General features: G+C 43.7%; 4 pseudogenes; 2 read left to right on the plus strand and 2 right to left on the minus strand.

The window, feature by feature from the left end:
* Positions 1-13,165: 13,165 nt before the first annotated feature.
* LOC134931386 (5S ribosomal RNA) lies at positions 13,166-13,283 on the minus strand (annotated as a pseudogene).
* Positions 13,284-13,422: 139 nt separating this feature from the next.
* LOC134929855 (5S ribosomal RNA) lies at positions 13,423-13,540 on the minus strand (annotated as a pseudogene).
* Positions 13,541-16,914: 3,374 nt separating this feature from the next.
* LOC134930221 (5S ribosomal RNA) lies at positions 16,915-17,032 on the plus strand (annotated as a pseudogene).
* Positions 17,033-17,171: 139 nt separating this feature from the next.
* Positions 17,172-17,289, plus strand: LOC134931518 (5S ribosomal RNA; annotated as a pseudogene).
* The last annotated feature ends 4,908 nt before the right edge of the window (positions 17,290-22,197 follow it).

Consider the following 22,197-nt stretch of genomic DNA (forward strand, 5'->3'; position numbering starts at 1 on the left):
TTCAAATAATGTATTTAATAATAAGGAATGCCTAAAAGCAGCATTACAGGTAGTAAATCCACCAATGGGGTAGGAACATATTTTGAGAAAAGCGAAGAGATGAAGGTTGGTGCAGTTTGGTTAATAGCCTTATGTGTAAGTAAAAAAAAATGTATATTGAATGTTGAAGAATACAGGTAACCAGTGGAAACAGAGCAGCAGACAATTAACATTTGCTGAGGAGGATCAGCCTGCAGCCGCATTCAAAATGGATTATGAGAGTCTGTTTTAGGTAAGACCAGTAAGGAGACTGTTGCAATAATCAATGCGGGAGATAATGCGGGAGATAATGAGTGCATGGATTACTTTCACATTGGGCATCGGCCTTGGCAGATGACGTTGATGGAATTTCATTGTCTATGTCATGACAGGTGACAGCAGCTTCAGCACTAGGAGCAAGTGGTTCTTGATCTTTCCCTATTTTATCCCCAAAATTTTTGTTCTCCATTATTTTTCTGGAGTTATATAACAATATGCGGTACAGGAGAGCGTACCTCTACACCACACAGGGCAAACCCTGTGAAAATTATTTGAATTAAATAATAATAAACCCTTTATTTGGAGTAAATAATATACAGCACAGGACAGCACCACTGAACTTATATGGCAGCACCACTGGACTGGACCTATACGGCATTATCACTGGAATTGTACGGCAGTACCACTGGACTTATACAACAGTACCACTGGACTGGATTTAAATGGTAGTATCACTGGATTTATACGCCAGTGCCAATGGAATTATATGGCAGTATCACTGGAATTATACGGCAGTATCACTGGAATTATACAGCAGTATCATTGGATTTATACGCCAGTACCACTGGATTTATACGTCAGTACCACTGGACATATTCGGCATTATCACTGGATTTATATGGAAGTACCACTGGACATATACGGCAGTATCACTGGAATTATATGCCAGTACCACTGGACATATACGGAATTATCACTAAATTTTTACGGCAGTACCGCTGGACATATACGGCAGTATCATTGGACATATACGGTAGTATCACTGGACATATACGGCAGTACCACTGGACATATACAGCAGCACAGGGACACCACCACTGGACTGATGTAGGACAACACAACACCACTGCAATGGATTGGATTTATACAGCAGCACTGGACATATGGCAGCAGAGGACACCACCACTGTGACTGGACTGATGCAGCACAATGCACCACCACTGAATTGATGCAGCACAACACAGCACCACTGGACTGGACTTATACAGCAGCACTGGACAAATGGAAGCAGAGGACACCACCACTGTGACTGGACTGATGCAGCACAATACACCACGACTGAACTGATGCAGCACAACACAGCACCACTGGACTGGACTTATACAGCAGCAGTGGACATAAGGCAGCAGAGGACACCACCACTGTGACTGAACTGATGCAGCACAAGACACTACCACTGTACTGATGTAGGACACTGAGGACGGAGACACGTCATCTTGCTACACTCTCCAAAGCCGCAGTGAAAATGGCGGCGATGCGCGGCTCCTTGTATGGAATCCAGACTTGCGAGAATCCGACAGCGGGATGATGACATTTTGCTTCGTTCTAGTTTTCGGGTCAGGCGGGAAAACCCGAGCCTGACTTGGATCCGGTCTCGGGTAGTGAAGTACAGGGGGTTCTGTTCTCAGGGAACCGAACCAGCTCATCTCTACTAAATTGCAGTATAAAAATAAAGCAGCCAGTATTTACCTTGCACAGAAACAAAGGGGTACATTTACTAAGCATAGCGCTGTATGTGATGGTCACAAATATTGTATTTTTTTTATGGTACATGAAAGCGAAGGATATATTGTCATTATTTACCATGTTATTTTATTACATATACATTTTTAAAGAACCTTTGGAAAATACGTCATAATGTTTCATTACAATTTCTGTCACAATACCACCCTGAGAAACTTCCAAATGTTTTACTGTAATACAATTTACTTTAATATGTGTTCTAGGAGTACATAAATATTCAGAGGCCTAAGGAGAATGCAGAAATAACACAAGAGTGACCTCTGCCTTACATGCTCATTTATCATTATACTTAAAAGAATAGTTATTGTTTGCAAGTAAAGGACAGGTAGCTGTCTTCATCACTCATGAAACAGTTGCTTAATTAAATGTTTGGCATAAACAGGATCAAGGTCAACTTAGTTAAGAGTTTCAGACACAACTCTTTAAATGGTGACCCAGACAGGTCTGTGACCTAAACTAATATTACTGTATATCCTGTCTGCAATCTAGTATGGAGGGATTCATTCCCCTGCCATATCCCATTTCCTGCCTTTGTTAACATTGTTTGACAGTGTGAAAGGCCATTAGTGACTCTGTTGTTTTGCACAATTTGAACAGGTGCAATTTGAGTATATCCTGGTGGCAATGTTGCTGTGGAAATGATCTAACCTTCACAAATGACTGCAACACAACACAACTAAAAATTATTTTATGTTTATCTTAATGCTTCTTAAATAATTGTATAACTGCAATTTATTATAGATTATTAGAATTTGTAAAAGCAATGAAAGTCTCCTATTCAGAATTCTGATCAGCATTATTTTGTACAGCAATCTGTCCTTATTTCCTGGATCTACATTAGGTATTTGAATTTAATTTACAAATTGAAAAATAAAAATGAGATTAATAAATCTCTAGGGAGTAGGAGGTGATTACTACTGTATGTTTTTGTTTTATTTGTTAAATGGAGAATCCACTTTATACTCTGTACGGTTTGCTGATATTGAAATAAAGATGGTAATGCTACACTGATGATTCGTTGGTTGTCTACTTAGGGGTATATTCAATTCCTGTCAGAACCACTCTGATGGAGAGGATCCGACAGTTCATGATTCAAATTGTGGGCTTTTTTGATGATTTTTGTCCCATTTTTGCCCATTCCAATCCAACTTTTTTTAAGTCGAATTGGAATTGGTGAGAATGGGACAAAAATTGAGCAAAAACACCATGATAAATTTGCCGATCCACCTGTTTTTCGACAGTGTCTTTATTTACGACTAGTCGAAAAAACGTCACTTACATTGAATAGGACGAATCAAAATTTGCCCTAAAAATGGCGAAAAGTGCTGTTATTTCAACCTGTCGGGAATTCCAACAGGAATTGAATATACCTATCTATCAATTCTATTATTAATCACAGTAATCCAGTGGTTTCAAAACTTTTTTGCTTCTGATTGTCCATGTGTTTTATGATTGGCAGCCACAAGCACTGGTTTTGCCTATTATATTGACCATAAATAATTTGAATTGGTCCTGGACTACCAGTCCAAGGCACCCCTGCTAGTGCCCTCGGGCAGGCCAGACAGGACCATCTTAACAGCAGTATATGCCCCTGAGCAAAGCAATGTACTGGAGCCCTTACCCATCCTCCAGTGGTAGGGATGAGGGGTGCTATCAGCATCAGCTTTGATGTCCCGTAGGCAGTAGTGGTGTTCTATCTTCCACTCAGCATGTAGGACCTGGAGCAGTAATTTCTGCTAATTACTCCTTTACTGCCCAAATGGTGAGAGATGGGGCAAGAGGAAGAGCTGTAAACTGTAGAAGCAAGCATTGGGCTGAATGAAGGTGCCCTTGTACATGACTTCCAGGGTGTTAGGGGGTGTTCAATATGCAAGGGAGGGGTGGATAGTGGAGTGGGCTTAATATTCATAATTTTCTGGTAGGAGGGCAGCTTTCTTGACTGCAGAAATCTCCAATTCCTGGAAATAGATTTCTTAGTTTTGAATGGGATAAAAAAACTAAAGAGTCCCACCTTTCATGAGGTACTGGGGACTTGGGGACCAGGATTCAGGAGATAGAGCAATCTACCAACAAAAATATAAAACTGCATACCAGGCGTGTGGAGCTGGAGCAGAAGACAGCAGCTGGAAGGCAGATATCTCTGGCTCTGGGCACATTAGAGACAAGCTGCCAATGTGTTCCAAAAGGAGAGAGTCCCAGCTTTTGGTGAATACCCTCATAGAAACTCTAAGTCACACAAAACCCAAGATATCTGGCTGGGAAGAGCTATTAACAGGCTCAGATGGGGACCACAACTTTGAAGTCAGATATCTCTGTTTCCCCAAGGAAGATTTTCTAAAATCTGGAACCCCTGGAAAGAGGGGATGCTTAGCTATCAGCATAGGGCCCTTATACTCCTGAGGCCCTTGGGCAACTGCCCATTGAGCCAATATGAAAAGACGGTCCTGACCCCAGGGTTCCTAGGCACACAGTTTGAGAACCAATGTTAGTACATCTGGCTTAGCCAGATGTACTAAGCCTTGAAAAGTTATACATTTCACAATGATAAACTAGCAGCCAACCAGCTCCTAACTGTCATTTTTCAAACTCAGCCTGTAACATGGCAGTTAGGAGCTGATTGGCTGGCACTGTGAAATTTATCAATTTTCAAGGCTTAGTACATCTGGCCCGGCGGAAGAGGTGTGAAAAAGTACATAGTTTACGTGGTATACTTTCTTTTGTTTGCAGTCTTCCGTTTATCTACAGTAGGATATCACTACATATTATACAAAGCTGTAGGTTCGGTTTACAGACTGCTGCTGCTGCACAGAGCTGGTAGGCTATCATCTAGCAACCTTGTGCCGCCCCAGCTCTTAAAAATACAGTGGTGTGCTGGCTGGGAATAGGATGGCCCACCTCCCTGTCTTGACAGGCTCAGCTGTCAGTCAAGCAACCCCGCCCAACTCTGCCCACTCCTCATGCCTTTGTTGGAGTGTGTCACCTTGCCTTGTTACGTCCTTGTTGTCAGTGAGACAGCTTACTCTGGCTCAGCTCAGCTGTGTAACCATGGTGTGTGTGTGTAGTGAGTACTGTCATGTTATGCACACCAGTGCCTGCAGGAATGTACTGGTGTTTGAACTGTTATGCACACCAGTGCCTGCAGGAATGTACTGGTGTCTGAACAGAGAGGGATGCAAAACAAATGAACTCACAGACAGACTGGGAAATATGACATAACGTACACAGAAGGTGATAGGGTAACAAAACCAACACAGAGTGAACAGAGAAGCCCAGAGGCTAAGAAACTGGGTGTCTCCCTAGTATTAGAAATGCTCAGATGGAAAAAGCAAGATGTTGTGTTTTAATACGTAGAGAACCCGAAATGCTGTTGCTAAGGGCAACAGCAAAACCCTAAAGGGTTACCAATGGGTGTGGCAGTAAACTCCTTGGTCAGAGATGGAATAATAGACACAAGGAGAGTCTCCACAATCCTAATTCTCACTTGCAGGGCCCAGGTTCAGCTTACTGCCACTAAACTGACACATGGACGCCCTGCACAGTGAGAGAGGATTAAGCAGGCAGGTCTGAAAGTACAGCCACAAACCTGCTGGGTTCACAGAATAGCAAAAGAACCTCAGCAGGCTAAACGACTGACTCCAGTCTTACTGCTAGGTCTGGATTGGCAGAGTGTAGTACCAAATCCCCAGGCCTATTTGCAGTAAGCAGCAACAAATACAAAGCTACACAGTACTGGCTAACTTTCAGGAACTGACTAACCAACAAAGATTCAGCAGCATCTGCTTAACCTGAGAAGAGGCCTTATAAAGCAGGTGCTGTCCACGCCCCCCTCAGACCTCACAGACTGTGAGCACAAAAGCCAGCACCGGATCCCCTGCCTGTAACCACTGCACAGCAAAAGACCCGAACCGGAGTATCAGCTGCGCTCAGGTTACTCCGCTAGCACTTGTCTCCCGGTTGCCATGACGACGTGGCAGCACAGGGCAGGAGACCCTAACATGTCAGCAGCAATCCAGCAATCCTCATAGATCTGCTGCTACTGCTTTGTAGCAGTGTGATATGGGGTGTGTGTGTGTGTGTGTGGGGGGGGGGCAGTTTGTTGCTGCGTCAGTTAGGCTAGGCAGTGAGCAGTTTGATGACACTCTGGCTGCTCCACCCCAATTTAAATAAAATGAAAATAAAGTAATTAACAACCACACATGCAGCACCAGCGTGACTGCTGCTGCAGTCCAGCTCCTGGCACCTCCCTGCTCTGCTGAGTGTCATGCTGACTGAGCAGCACTGTTACTGTAGGGAGCAGGTCCTCCGATTCTAGACTCCAACAGAGCAGCTGCAATGGCAGAAACCATCGATGGTATGTCATAGCACAATTTCATACAATCGATTGTTCTTATCGTATTTTCCATCAATGGTAACTATCAATGGAGAACATACCGATGGCTGTCCCTAAAAAACCCTATTTGTTTCCCAGACTCAGCTTATGGTATAATGTTACTTGTTTTCTGTTTGTTGAAAACCATGTTAGAGGTTTGTTGGTAAAATACATAATATGATAATGTTTAGCCATGGTCTGCAGCACTTTACCGTCACTGGCTATGTTAACTACACAATTTAATTGTTCTACCTGCTGTCTAACAGGAACACACTTGCTGTTTCCCTGCCAGATATCTGCTTTAAAAAAAACACTTTGTAAGCTTACAAGCAGAGTTGTTACTAAAATATATACTTACCATTGTTCTCTAAATGTACAAAGAGAAGCAGGCTGAAGTTCATTGTATTTGTAACATTTCATAAAGTCCACGAGCCACTTTAGCACATATTTGGCTACTTTAAAAAAAATAATATTTCAAGTAACTTGTGCGAGAAACACCTAGAAGGCAAATTCTGCTGCACCCAATGCACTGGCGTATCTATAATTGGTGCAGTGTGTGCGGTGCACATGGGCCCCTGGGTCCAGAGGGGGCCCACACCGCACACACTGCACCCATTTCTTCTATATACTTACCTTTCTGGTGTCTGGGTGTGGGTGCCTTCTTCTCCCGACTTCTGTAGCCAGCAGCCGCAGCAGCGCTGTTAGTGCTCTGTCTGAGCACTAGACACTCTGGCACAGTGCCAGAGTCTACAGTGCATGCGCAGGTCTCCAAAAGAATGGCTGCCGCCCCATTTTTTCGGAGACTTGCGCATGCACTGTAGTCCCAGAGTCTCTAGCGCTCAGACAGAGCGCTAACAGCGCTGCTGCCAGCTAGGGGATGGGAGAGAAAGGGGCCCACACCCGGAGACTGCACACAGGTCCCCTCTTCTCTAGATACGCCCTTGACCCAAGGGCATGTGTAGGTCCACCCATGGGTATATTATGTCACCCAGAATCAAGGCCATATATAGGTGGAACACACACACAGACACACACACATTATATTGTAAATATGTGTGAATTCACTGGCCCTTTTATTAGATACAGCTGAACACATTGTTAATCCAAATATCTAAAAATCCAAATGTTTTAGCAAATCAGTTAGTAAAAACACATCAACATAGTCAAAAGTTTTAGATGTTAATCAGACCAAACAAAAGAATGAGGAGGAAATGTGATCTACAGTAAGTACATTTGACTGTGGAATGTTTGTTGATGTCAGATGAAGTGGATGGTTACAGTACCTGTCAGGTAAAAACAGGAAACTGAAGCTATAGTGTGCACAAGCTCACCAGACTGGCCAGGTCAAAACTGGAGAAACGTCTATTCTGACAAATCTCGATTTCTGCTGCAACATACAGGTGGTAAGGCTGAAATTTGGCAAAAACCATATAAATCTAAAGAGCCATCCTATCTAGTATCAACGGTTCAGGCTGGTGGTTTTGGTGTAATGGTGTAGGAATGTTTTCATTTCATGCATTAGACCCCTTAATATTACTTGAGCATTGTTAACAATTTTGCAACATATCTGAGTATAGTTGCTGACCATGTGCAAACCCCTATGGCCACAGTCTAAGCATCTTCTACTGGCTATTTAATGGTGAAATAACAGAATTGCAGTCATCAACAGGGACGAGACTCTCTATGGAATATATCTAGCACTGAATTAATGCCAAAAGGAATTTAGACTGTTCTGGGGGTAAAGTACTCAGTTGTAAAAAGGTGTATCCCAAAAGTGGTAAATATTATGTATCTTATGAATGCCATTTTTAGATTTCTCACAAATATTTAAAATGCCCGCTTTAATATATATTGCAGACGCCAGGCACATCTTATTACCATATACGATAAAAGTGCGCTGTACATCGCAAACGCTGTATCCCTTAAGAGAAAACAATACACCCACACATTATCTGAGTTCCAAAGCTCATTGATGTATATATTTGTTATTAAAAAGGATATGCAGGAATGAAAGATATACCTTACACATGCTTAGATACACTTTAAACCTTTGCAGTAATGCAATGCAATGATATTACACTTTAAACCTTATGCAGCAATGCAGTGTGATGCTATTACACTTTAAATCTTATGCAGCAATGCAGTGTGATGCTATTACACTTTAAACCTTATGCAGCAATGCAGTGTGATCCTTACACTTTATACCTTATGCAGCAATGCAGTGTGATGCTATTACACTTTAAACCTTATGCAGCAATGCAGTGTGATGCTATTACACTTTAAACCTTATGCAGCAATGCAGTGTGATGCTATTACACTTTAAACCTTAGCAGGAAAAAGAGGACACAACATCGATTTGTAGTTAATCACTGGGTTCCGACACCACAGAGTAATATATCTGAAAGGGGGTTTAACAATACAAATTATGCACTACAATACAACAGAGTAAATGGCTACAGTCAATGTACATACGTGAGAATATTCGCATGCGCTTCCCGGTCCGGTCCTCCGCAATCAGGTTGAAAGCGTTGAGAGTCTTGTGTGACCAAGCCTGCTGCAGGCTCTCTTTATTCACTTCATCCAAAACATAACACAATGGATACTGTAATCTCTTTGTCCATTGGACACAGGGATGGTCATTTACAGTACAGGAGAGGTCATAGGTCTGTTTGAATAGGTGGGCGATGTCTTTCTTAACTGCTCTTGTGGGTGGTCTCCTCTGGATTCCCCCCACATACATAATATACAGTAAATACAGTTTATATCTATATTCTATTTCTGCACATAACTATCAGCAGGAACATGCGATCTTCCGCAGACCAACACCGGAATGTTTCCCTTAAAATACCCTACAGCTGAATATCAAACATCACCTTATAACCTTAGTCTGTCCCCTCTTATCCTGTAAAGGTGAATCCCTTTGTTCTGCAACCATTTAAACAGCTATAACTTTCTGATGTGGTGTAAGGAGACTATGTGTACATTGTGCACTATTTGGATTAAATATGTAATGTGTTTTGATAGCTCTCCATGCGTTCACAAACTCCACCGTAAATACCCATACCACGCGTAGGACCGCAGGAGCGACCATACGCAAATTGCGAGTATGTGCACGCGCGGGAGAACAAGTACACGCGCAGAGGCCATCTGTGTGTGGTTTGTACGTGATGTGTGTACTGCAATATTTTTCGACTTTGACAATCTATAGAGCAGGTGACTATGATATAACAGTGAGTTTCAGTTATAGATCTATACTTCATACAGAATACAGTACAGTTTTACTTTTATTACATATAGGGAATAGTGATGTTTAAACAGTATAGATTTAGAGCTGAATAAGAACATTAGTAAACTCATATCTGTGTGCTGGAGAACTATGGCCATTTTATTGTAACACTCATCCTGCTGTTTAATAAAGTTTATTTTACCAGGAGGAGGCGTCCTATAAAAAAGTGTCCTGTGCTCTATGGTGCGCTGATGGGGGGAGAGTGTTTAGGTGAATAACATGATACACTGCACCCTGCTCACCGCTTCTCTTCCTGTCAGAATTTTTAGAAGATTGTCAGACTCTGTCTTGATTGTGAAAGATTATCCCACTACACTGTGAATCTCCTGGACATTCAAGCAGAGTCGGCAAGCATACTTTAGCGATGATGTACACAATGCAAACCTTACATCAAATACACACTCACACACTTATACAACCAGCTAATGTATCAGTCTATAACCAGTGCAGTGAGAGTTGGAGAGAGGCCCTTCCATTCTCTCACAGCTCTCACTGGCTGCCTGACAGACACAGTTTTTATTCTCTCCCAGCAAACCAAGCATCCTATTCCCTTCCAGAGAAGAGGATCCTAAATAAGTCATCCCCGAACTGCACCTGACCTACAGGAAAAGGACCCAGCTGCTGCTCCCCCCATGGTACAAGATTCCAAATCACTCCCCTGCCCTCAGGGGTAGTGGGAGATTGGAGAAAGAGAGGGAGAGAAAAAAATGGAGAAAAAGGGTAAGGAGGAGGAAGAGTTGGGGAAAGATAAAAGGAAGAGGGGGAGGCTCATGCTGACTGAAGTGTCCCAGCATATGACCTTTACTAATAAAATTATAGTCGATTATTCATTGTAGATATATATATCCTGGAGTCAGGGCATAACTATAACTTTGTGGGAACCATAGCAAAATCTTGAAAGGGCCCCCTCAAAAATTGTCACTACATTGCCCCTTATGGGAGCAAGAGAAAGAGTGAGGAGAGTTAAAGAGAGACACAGGGTGTTGGGGGAGAGAGAGAAACAGAGGAGCAAGAAATGGAGGGAGAGAGAGGGGGTCAGTGAGAGAGAGAGTTTCATGGAAAAAGAGGGAATGAGAGAAAGAGAAACAGGAGTGAAATAGAGGGTGTCAAAGAGTGAGAGAGAAAGGTATGAGGGGGTGGGAGGGCATCAGGGAGAGAGAGGGAGTGACAGGGAGAGAGAGAATGGGCAGGAGGTAGACAGAGAAGAATGGGAGTGATAGTGTCAGGGAGGGAAGGAGAGAGAAAGAGGGGGGGAAAGAAAGTGAGAGTGTAAGAGAGGGAAAGAGAATGAGAGGGTGTCATGGAGGGAGAGTGACAGTGGGAGGGAGTGAGAGAGAGACACAGTATCCATGAGAGAGAGACAGTTTCTGGGAGAGATAAAGTATAGGCGAGAGAGGCAATGTCAGGAAGATAGAGAGGAGGGGGACAGAGAGAGGGAGATAATGTCAGAAAGACAGTGTCAGGGAGAGAGAGAGGTGACAGTATCAGGGAGGGAGAGAGTGTCAGAGAGAGAGAGTCAGAGAGGGAGAAGGGGAGAGGGAGAGATAGTGTCAGAGAGAGAGAGAGAGTATCAGGGAGAGAGAGACGGGCAGTATAAGAGAGAGAAAGATAAAGTGTCAAAGTGAGTGAGAATGTGTCAGGGAGAGAAAGAGAGAGAGTAGCAAGGGAGAGAGTATCAGGGAGAGAGAGGGAGGGGGAACAAGCAGGAGATACATCCTGAACACAGCAGAGGTCTCTGATGGGTGTGGGCATGTCACATAATTAGGCCCGCCCCCTAAATACCTGTGAATCGCAGCAATGGAGACTCGGAGCCAGACAGGTAGGGCCCCCGCTTCCCCCTCGCGGGGATGGCTCGCGGTCGGAGCATGAGGGGGAGCCACTCTCTCTTTACCTTTCGTGCGCCTCCTCCCCCCAGCCTATTAGAGTAATTATGCTGCTGTGTTGAGTGACATGGGGGGAGGAGCCGTCCTCCCCACTACTTTCAGCTCCTCCCCCCAGACTTAGCGGGGTATTTACAAACATGTGTGGGTGGTAATAGGGTGCAGCGGGGATGGAGAGGGAGTATTGGCAGGCTGGCAGCTGCGGGGTGGCGGAGTGCTGGCGGCCGGCCATGGGTATGTGTGCATGCAGCGCCTGGGCAGCGCTGCTGCTTTGATTTCTCGGCCGGCTACCTTCAATCCATGTCTGTCAGATGAGCGGGGTGATGGGCACCGGAGCAGGCCGCTCGCCTGCTGTTCATGGGTGGGATGAAGAGAGGTAGGGAGCGGCGGTTGGTGCCTGAATGCTGCGCTGATCTGGAGGTGGGGAGAAGCTGGCTGCTGCTCATGCTGGCTACAGTGCATATGAGGGTACTACTGTTTGTACGGGGGGGGGCGTGGGCAGGTGCTGTGTTCAGTGTAGCACAGGTGGGGGAGGGTAGATAATAGGGAATTGCCATTGTTTCTGATATGGGGAGGTGGGAGAGATGCCACATGCCACTGTGATGGGGGGGTAACAGATAATACTGTGCCTTCCCTTAAAATTATGGAGGTCATAGGGACCTCACCAGAGCCACACCAAAGGCCTCCTCTCCACAATGCAACTGTGCATACTGTCCTCCGCAATGCCGCCACTCAGGGCCTTCTCCTCCGCACCGCCACTGCCTAGGGCCTTCTCCGCACCGCCGCTGCCCAGAGCCTTCTCTGCACCGCTGCCGACCACAGACCCCTCCCCACCTTCACTGCTCACTAGGTAATGTTACCCTGCTTCCCTATGTCCCTCTGTCACGCTTTCTGTCACTGTGGTCACTCTCTCTGTCACTCTCTCTGTCACTGCTGTCACTCTCTCTGTCACTCTCTCTGTCACTGCTGTCACTCTCTCTGTCACTGCTGTCACTCTCTCTGTCACTCTCCCTGTCACTGCTGTCACTCTCCCTGTCCCTCTGCCACTGCTCTCACTCTCTCTGTCCCTCTCCCTGTCAGTGCTGTCACTGCTGTCACTCTCTCTGTCACTGCTGTCACTCTCCCTGTCCCTCTGTCACTCTCCCTGTCCCTCTGTCACTCTCTCTATCCCTCCGTCAGTGCTGTCACTCTCTCTGTCCCTGTGTCATTCCCTCTGTCACTCTTCCTGTCCCTCTGTCACTCTACAAAGTTGAATTTGGAACCGCACTAGTGTTAATGATCTAAGCAAGATGTATGAATAGTATAAGAAAACCAATATAAATGCAGTTAGAAAAAATGTGATTATGAACTGCTAATGATTGGCGGTGCTCCCAGGAATTTTGTAGATTAGACTACAGTTGAAAAGGAGAGACAAGACAAAAAACCCTTGTTTGGGAGCACTCTTTTGTATTAAATTAAATAATGTAGGTAAAGTAAATGATAAATGAGATAAAACTTAACCTTTAATTGTTTCTCAAATAAAAGGAAGAAAAAAGGGCGAATAATAAGACAATTAAAGGACTCGTGTCTGGTGTTACAGCAAAAAGAAACTTGTTTGACCTTTTTAGCAAATGAGGTACAAGTTGCTAGGAGAAGGTGAAGATATTAGAAGTAATAAATTGGATGGATGTTAGTGTGTTCTATAGGATGAATGTATCCAGGACAGTCACTAAGCATGCCTCAAAACAAAGGTATCCAAATGGAGAGTGATATGGTAGCAATGTTGAGTGAGCTGAATTTGATCTTGTATGAGAGATAGAGAGAAAAGGGGGCCCACTGCACCTGGTATTCTCAGGGGGTTTCCCATCCTGATACTGACCAGGCCATACCTGCTTAGCTTCCGAGATCGGACAGGATCGGGCGCGTTCAGGGTAGTATGGCCGTGGGCCTGAGGTAAGAAAGAAATGAAAGAAGATAGGAAGATGATTCTAATGTCTGTACTGAGTACAAATCAACCATAGGTGGTCCGGGAGTGTTTTTCCAGAAACAGACATAGAGGTATAGTCAGTTTTGGAGAATTAAAATGGGGCCCACAGCACCTGGTATTCTCAGGAGGTTTTCCTTCCTAATACTGGCCAGGCCACACCTGCTTAGCTTCCGAGATTGGACAGGATCGGGCGTATTCAGGGTAGTATGGCCGTGGGCCAGTGTGAGGAAAATATTGAGTGGAAAGGGAGAATGCACTGCTTTGTGTACTTCACACTCAACCACGACCACTGATGGTCTCGAAATAGTATTTCCAGACAGCATCAAGATGATTTGTAGTGTCTGGGATTAAAGAGGATGTATGTAGTTGGGGAAATTTATGAGAGTGATGTATGGTGTATGTGTGTGTATGTCATGTTGATTGATGAAAAACTTTTGGAAAGAGATGTGTTTAAGAGGTAGAATGAAGCTGAAAAATCACTCTGATTAAATAACAAATCACACAAATGACAAAATGTAGGTTAGTCCCTTGAGGGGAAAAAGCAAAAAACAAAAAGCAGCAGAAGATAAACGGTCGTATATTGGGAGGGAACTCAAGGCTGGCTCCCAAATGACAATCTTAACTTTAATTCCTGAGTAGGAAGGGTTGAATACCAAAATCTCATAACAAATGTCAAATAGTCAGTGATGGGGTATAAAAATGCTACCATAAAACACATGCATGTTGGAATCACATAAATTCACTTGTGTGTTTAATTCACAGTTAGGTATCTGTATATAATAATAGAACCTTGGAGGCATGGGCGGGTGTGAGGACTGAGTACTACAGATTATCACTGAAATTAGAAAACTGTTGTGAAACAGAAGATATAATGATTTGTTTACATTGCGATATCTGTGACAGAGGTAAATGTGGTGGTATATAGTGGTCTGATGACCGTTACCACTATCTTAGGGTAGACTGACACCTCTTTACAGACTAGTGGTAAATATAGACATAATTATAGACCCTGATGGTCTAGTGGAATTACCTAGTATAAGTCGTTTGCAAGGAGGGAACACACGGTAGGCGCTAGAGACAGTGCACTGTATGATCAGTGTTAAGCAGGGGAAAGATTCCCGTGCTGCACTGTTGTATAGTGGTGCGCCTAAGACCCTGGTGGTCTAGTGTTGATTACCCTGGCCGCACGATCTGCGGCTGATGTTTGCTGCTGAACTTACCTGTTCAAAGTCCTGCTGGTCCCGCTGTTAGTGACGAGCGCGGCCGCCCGCTTCCGGGTTGGGCGTCGCCGCGATGACGTCACGGTTGACGATTCTCTCGACGTACGTTTCACCTTTTGGCTTGGTCACGAGAGCCCCTCTTTACTGCTCTCATGTGGCCAGTACTTAAAGGTTAAGGTAACCAATAGAATGATTTAGTTGTGACTGATTGCAAAACGGACCAATCAGAATACTGGTGGGGTGTCCCGTGGAATCCATTTTGGAAGAGGGAAAAGAGAAGGGAAAAGACAGGAAATGGTGGGGAATGTGACAGGGAGCGTGGAGCTGGCTGAACATAGGAAAAGAGAAAGGATGAGTGTGTAGAGGATTGTGAATGGGAGAAATGAGATGAATGAGCAATAGGATGGTGATATATAATATATAGAGTATGTAAATGAAAATAAAAATAAAATAAATATAAATAAAATTCTCATTAATTTCACTCATCATATTCATCTCATACTCATTATTGTTACCATCATCAATATTCAATTTCATTTTATTCTCTTTATTCATTTATATCATATTTTATTTACATATTTATACCTCTTTATTTATCTACACTTCCATCATCACCTTATTATTTTCCTTTTACCATCTCTCCTTTTATTTCACATTCATCATCATTAATTTTTTTATATTTATTTTCTTATATTTATTTATCATTTTTTAATTTTTTTAATTTTTTCATTTTTTCATTTATATTCATATTCATTCAATTTTTACATTTTCACATTCACCATTACATTTATTATTATTTTCACTCTATTTTATTTTCATTTTCATATTTATTTTATCTTTACATTCATTTTTATTTATATTTATTATTATTTTATTATCATTTATATTTTTATTTTATTTTCTATTTTATTTATATTTATTTTATTTTTATTTTCATTTACATACTCTATATATTATATATCACCATCCTATTGCTCATTCATCTCATTTCTCCCATTCACAATCCTCTACACACTCATCCTTTCTCTTTTCCTATGTTCAGCCAGCTCCACGCTCCCTGTCACATTCCCCACCATTTCCTGTCTTTTCCCTTCTCTTTTCCCTCTTCCAAAATGGATTCCACGGGACACCCCACCAGTATTCTGATTGGTCCGTTTTGCAATCAGTCACAACTAAATCATTCTATTGGTTACCTTAACCTTTAAGTACTGGCCACATGAGAGCAGTAAAGAGGGGCTCTCGTGACCAAGCCAAAAGGTGAAACGTACGTCGAGAGAATCGTCAACCGTGACGTCATCGCGGCGACGCCCAACCCGGAAGCGGGCGGCCGCGCTCGTCACTAACAGCGGGACCAGCAGGACTTTGAACAGGTAAGTTCAGCAGCAAACATCAGCCGCAGATCGTGCGGCCAGGGTAATCAACACTAGACCACCAGGGTCTTAGGCGCACCACTATACAACAGTGCAGCACGGGAATCTTTCCCCTGCTTAACACTGATCATACAGTGCACTGTCTCTAGCGCCTACCGTGTGTTCCCTCCTTGCAAACGACTTATACTAGGTAATTCCACTAGACCATCAGGGTCTATAATTATGTCTATATTTACCACTAGTCTGTAAAGAGGTGTCAGTCTACCCTAAGATAGTGGTAACGGTCATCAGACCACTATATACCACCACATTTACCTCTGTCACAGATATCGCAATGTAAACAAATCATTATATCTTCTGTTTCACAACAGTTTTCTAATTTCAGTGATAATCTGTAGTACTCAGTCCTCACACCCGCCCATGCCTCCAAGGTTCTATTATTATATACAGATACCTAACTGTGAATTAAACACACAAGTGAATTTATGTGATTCCAACATGCATGTGTTTTATGGTAGCATTTTTATACCCCATCACTGACTATTTGACATTTGTTATGAGATTTTGGTATTCAACCCTTCCTACTCAGGAATTAAAGTTAAGATTGTCATTTGGGAGCCAGCCTTGAGTTCCCTCCCAATATACGACCATTTATCTTCTGCTGCTTTTTGTTTTTTGCTTTTTCCCCTCAAGGGACTAACCTACATTTTGTCATTTGTGTGATTTGTTATTTAATCAGAGTGATTTTTCAGCTTCATTCTACCTCTTAAACACATCTCTTTCCAAAAGTTTTTCATCAATCAACATGACATACACACACATACACCATACATCACTCTCATAAATTTCCCCAACCACATATATCCTCTTTAATCCCAGACACTACAAATCATCTTGATACTGTCTGGAAATACTATTTCGAGACCATCAGTGGTCGTGGTTGAGTGTGAAGTACACAAAGCAGTGCATTCTCCCTTTCCACTCAATATTTTCCTCACACTGGCCCACGGCCATACTACCCTGAATACGCCCGATCCTGTCCAATTTCGGAAGCTAAGCAGGTGTGGCCTGGCCAGTATTAGGAAGGAAAACCTCCTGAGAATACCAGGTGCTGTGGGCCCCATTTTAATTCTCCAAAACTGACTATACCTCTATGTCTGTTTCTGGAAAAACACTCCCGGACCACCTATGGTTGATTTGTACTCAGTACAGACATTAGAATCATCTTCCTATCTTCTTTCATTTCTTTCTTACCTCAGGCCCACGGCCATACTACCCTGAATGTGCCCGATCCTGTCCGATCTCGGAAGCTAAGCAGGTATGGCCTGGTCAGTATCAGGATGGGAAACCCCCTGAGAATACCAGGTGCAGTGGGCCCCCTTTTCTCTCTATCTCTCATACAAGATCAAATTCAGCTCACTCAACATTGCTACCATATCACTCTCCATTTGGATACCTTTGTTTTGAGGCATGCTTAGTGACTGTCCTGGATACATTCATCCTATTAGAACACACTAACATCCATCCAATTTATTACTTCTAATATCTTCACCTTCTCCTAGCAACTTGTACCTCATTTGCTAAAAAGGTCAAACAAGTTTCTTTTTGCTGTAACACCAGACACGAGTCCTTTAATTGTCTTATTATTCGCCCTTTTTTCTTCCTTTTATTTGAGAAACAATTAAAGGTTAAGTTTTATCTCATTTATCATTTACTTTACCTACATTATTTAATTTAATACAAAAGAGTGCTCCCAAACAAGGGTTTTTTGTCTTGTCTCCCCTCTGTCACTCTCCCTGTAACTGCTGTTACTTTCTCTGTCACCGCTGTCACTCTCTCTGTCCCTCTCCATGTCACTGCTGTCACTCTCTGTAACTGCTGTCACTCTCTCTGTCCCTCTGTCAGTGCTGTCACTATCCCTGTCCCTCTGTCACTCTCTCTATCCCTCTGTCACTCTCCCTGTCCCTCTCTCTGTCACTGCTGCCACTCTCTCTGTCCCTCTGTCACTCTCCCTGTCCCTCTGTCACTGCTGTCACTCTCCCTGTGCCTGCCGTCACTCTCTCTGTCACTCTCTGTGTCACTCTCCCTGTCCCACAATTTTGGATCATACTGTGTAGCATAATGTGAATGTCGGCTCATACCGTGTGGCATAATGGGAATTTTGGATCATACCGTGTGGCATATTGTGAATTTTGGATCATACTGTACTCTGTGGCATATTGTAAATTTTGGATCATACTCTGTGTCATATTGTGAATTTTGGGTCATTCTGTGTGGCATAATATGAATTTTGGCTAATATTGTGTGCTATAATGTGAATTTTGGCTCATACTGTGTGGCATAATGTGAATTTTGGATCATTCCGTGGGAATTTTGGCTCATATTGTGTGGCATAATGTGAATTTTGTCTCGTTCCGTGTGACATAATGTGTAAGGGGCACCATTACTTAATAGTATAAGGGGGCCTACTATTGTGGTGCGTAATGTATATAAGGGGTATATGGTGTGGTACACTACACTTATGGACATACCCCCTTTGAGTGGCCACAACCTACACTTTTCCATACACCAACTTCAAAATTTCAACTTCGACCACTGTATATATATATAAATATATATATAGAGAGAGAGAGAGAGAGAGAGAGAGAGATAGATAGGTCCTAATTCAGACCTGGTCACGCACAGGCTATTTTTTGCACTGCTGCGACCAGGTAATCGCCTGTGCAGGGGTGCGATGGACTGTGCAGTGAGCTGCACAAACAAAAGTTTGTGCAGTTTCTGCACAGCCCAGGACTTACTCAGCCGCTGGGAAGATCCTGGATGGAGATGACGTCAGGAACCCTCCCTGGAAACAGCCGGGCAGGCCTGTGATTTCCTGAACACACCCAGAAAATGGTGAGTTGCCGCCCACGAACGCCTTCTGCCTGTCAATCTTCTTGCAATTGCCGATGCAATCACTTTCTTCGTTAGCTTCATCGTTGGCTGGCGACCCCCGTCGCTGGCCAGTGACGCGCCTGTGCATTGCAGACCCCACGCATGCGCTGTTCAGACCTGATTGCACGGCTGCGAAAAAAGTCAGCGTGCGATTGGGTCTGAATATTGGGGTGTCGGACCCGTTCATTTGAGGAGTTCCGTGAGTGCCACTTATGATTGTTTGGCTATTTTACAGTCGCAGAGCTGTTTAAGAGGGCACCGGGCGAGTTGACTTCTAAAGTACAGAGTGCAGAGTTCCATATGCAATATATATATACACACACACACACACACACACACACACACACACACACACACACACATTGGATCCGGCTCTAAATCAGGCCCATTATGTGTGTATGTCAGCATACATTCCTGTAGGAATGTAGTGCCGACACTTGAGATACAGGAGGGAAAAACCTATTTATCACTATCTGGAGATGGAGATAAGTTTGTTTAAAAAAAAAAAAGATAAATTATCTTTTCTCCAGTTTATATAATTATGGTCAGGAGACGGGTTATGAGCCCTACACACTGCACGATCTGCCTGATGGCGGATACGGCCGACAGGCGACACGGTGGCGGGGGACAGTGACGGGGGGAGTGAAGTTTCTTCACTCCCCCCATCACTCGGCTCCATAGCAGTGCAGGCAAATATGGACGATCTCGCCCATAATGGCCTGCATGCACAAGCGACGGGGCACCAGCGATGAACGAGCGCGGGGCCGCGCATCGTTCATCGCTGGTGCCTCCACACTGAAAGATGTGAACGGTATCTCGTTCATTAATGAATGAGATCATTCATTTCTTTCAGTATTATCACCCAGTGTGTAGGGCCCATTAGGTATAGGTGACCGGCATTCAGGATACTTGGATATGGCCGGCAGGGGAAGGGGGGAGCACAATGAAGCTGCGCTCGACACAGGTTCTATTCCGACTCTATGGGTGTCGTGAATGCCCACGAGTGGGAATAGTCCCTGTTGGTAGGCATGTCGACCGGCGGTCTATTGTGTGTGCAGGATCCTGGCAGTCTCCCCTTGATCCCCTTTGCCGAGAGGACACTTCCCATATGGCACTGGATCAACGTCACCATCTATTGGGAATCACAGCGAATCGCCAACTGTATGTGTGTGTATGTGTCTGTTGCTCTGCTCCTCTATTAAGTTGTTGAAGGTAGGCACTAGCCTCCATGGAGATAGCCACACCCATGGCACAGGCCACACACCCTATTTAGACCACCCCCACCGCAGCGCTTGTCACACCTCCTGCCAAGGCACACAATAGGCCCTACATAAATTTCAGCTCCAGGCCCATGTGGACCTTAATCTGGCACTGCCTGCGCTATGGCTACTTGGACAGAAGGGGAGTATGAAGAGGAAGCAGGAAGATAGGAGACTTCACTGCTTCTCTATACAGACAAGCCTTAATATATCTATTCTGAGATGGAGTAGATATTTAGAGAAAAAGCAGAAATCTGGCCTTTCCATTCCTCCATGAATAGAGACTGTATAGGGTGACATTTATAACTACTTTTTGATGCCATTTTGTTCATGTACAGTATATCTGTATATGTATAACTTCATTGCTATATATATATATATATATATATATATATATAAAGTGACAAGGAACGCACTCACCAGGCTTCTTTAATAGTGAAAATGAGATTTCTTTAATTCAGCTCACATAGTTTACAGGGTCAGAGTCAACGTTTCGGTCCTCTATGGAACCTTTGTCAAGACCAAAATTTTAGGCTGCCGTCTCCCCTGCACACATCCTGCCTGTGGAGCCATAAATACCCTAAGGGACAGCCCACCAATTAATTTCTAGCCAATAGGGAGCTCGTATCTAATATTTGCAGCAAAATGCTAGTAAGATGTTCACCAAAAAGCCAAGACCAGTATGTATAAGTTAATAACTACAAGCAGCAAAAAGAAATGATAAAGGCAATAATGAAATGACCATACAGAAGATAAATGGAAGCAGTTCCTGGCGGTGGAACGCACGCCACCACCATGGAATGCATTGCATTTCCTATCTCAGAATGCGCACTTCCGGTCGCGCGTCATCTGACATAGCGCGCGTAATCCTGCGTCTCTTAGCAACCAGCCTGGCATGTATCACTAGGATGCAATGCCCGCTCTGGCACCGGAGACGGAGATAGGTGTAGCAGTGGGTAGTATTGCAGAATAACAACATTACAACATGTCAGGGCTGGCGCTATCAAGATAACACCTTACCCAGAAAAGTTAGCTGCCATCAAGTCATCAAAAATAGTAATACAGTATATCGAACAACTAAAAATAAATGTATAATTACGGGATGAAAAATGCACTGGATATATCGGCTGTTATATAGGCTTCCCACGGTATTTATAGCTCCATAATTCCAAAACATTCCGAGAGCACCAATGCAGAAAAGAAATCTTAGTCAAGTGAGTACATATAAACACCACACAGATGAGTCCTCGTGTTCAAAGGTATATAAACACAAAGATTCACTTATCATAAGACAAAAAATGTAAATACTAAATATTAAAGCCTGTGGGTCAAGGGGTGCCATGTAGCCATGGCCAGCAAGCTCAACGGTACCAGAACACCCCAGCACTGTCAGGATAACAGAAAAATAGAAAAAATAGAGTAAAAATTTATTGAAAATGGACGTAGATCTATATGAACATATGGAGCGGGTTCTGTTCATTGAGTCCTTTAGGGGACACTGTCCCAAGAAAGTGGATCCAGTAGGCTTCTCTCTTTAATAGGAGCTTGCCCCTATCGCCACCCCGGGGTAATGGTGGAACCCAGTCAATCATCATGCATCTTAGAGTTGAAAGTTGATGTTGAAGTTGCAAGAAGTGTGCCGCGACAGGTTTGTCGGTTTTGCCGGTTGAGTATGCCAAATGGATTGAGGATCGGTGTTGGTTCATTCTCTCATGGAACGATCTGATAGTCTTACCGACATACATCTTCCCACAGGGACAAGTCAGAAAATAGATGACGTGATCCATCATACATGTCAGGTGGTGTCTGAGTTTTATCTTCATGCCATAAAGCGGATGGCTGAAGAACTGCCCAGTTGTCATGGATCTGCAAGTGGTACATTGCAAGCATCTGTAGCAGCAATATCGTTTATTCAGCCATTGGTCCTTACTGGACACAGCGGGTTTCATTGTTGGTCTGAGGAGCATATCCTTCAAATTGCTCCCACGCTGTATACTTAATAGGGGTGGCGCCAAACTGATGGTCTTGAATTTGGGATCACTTTTAATGATATGCCAGTTCTTCTTTACCGATTTTTGCACAATTGGTAATC

This window comes from Pseudophryne corroboree, chromosome 5 (assembly GCF_028390025.1).
Source record: "Pseudophryne corroboree isolate aPseCor3 chromosome 5, aPseCor3.hap2, whole genome shotgun sequence".
Classification (NCBI taxonomy): Eukaryota; Metazoa; Chordata; class Amphibia; order Anura; family Myobatrachidae; genus Pseudophryne; species Pseudophryne corroboree.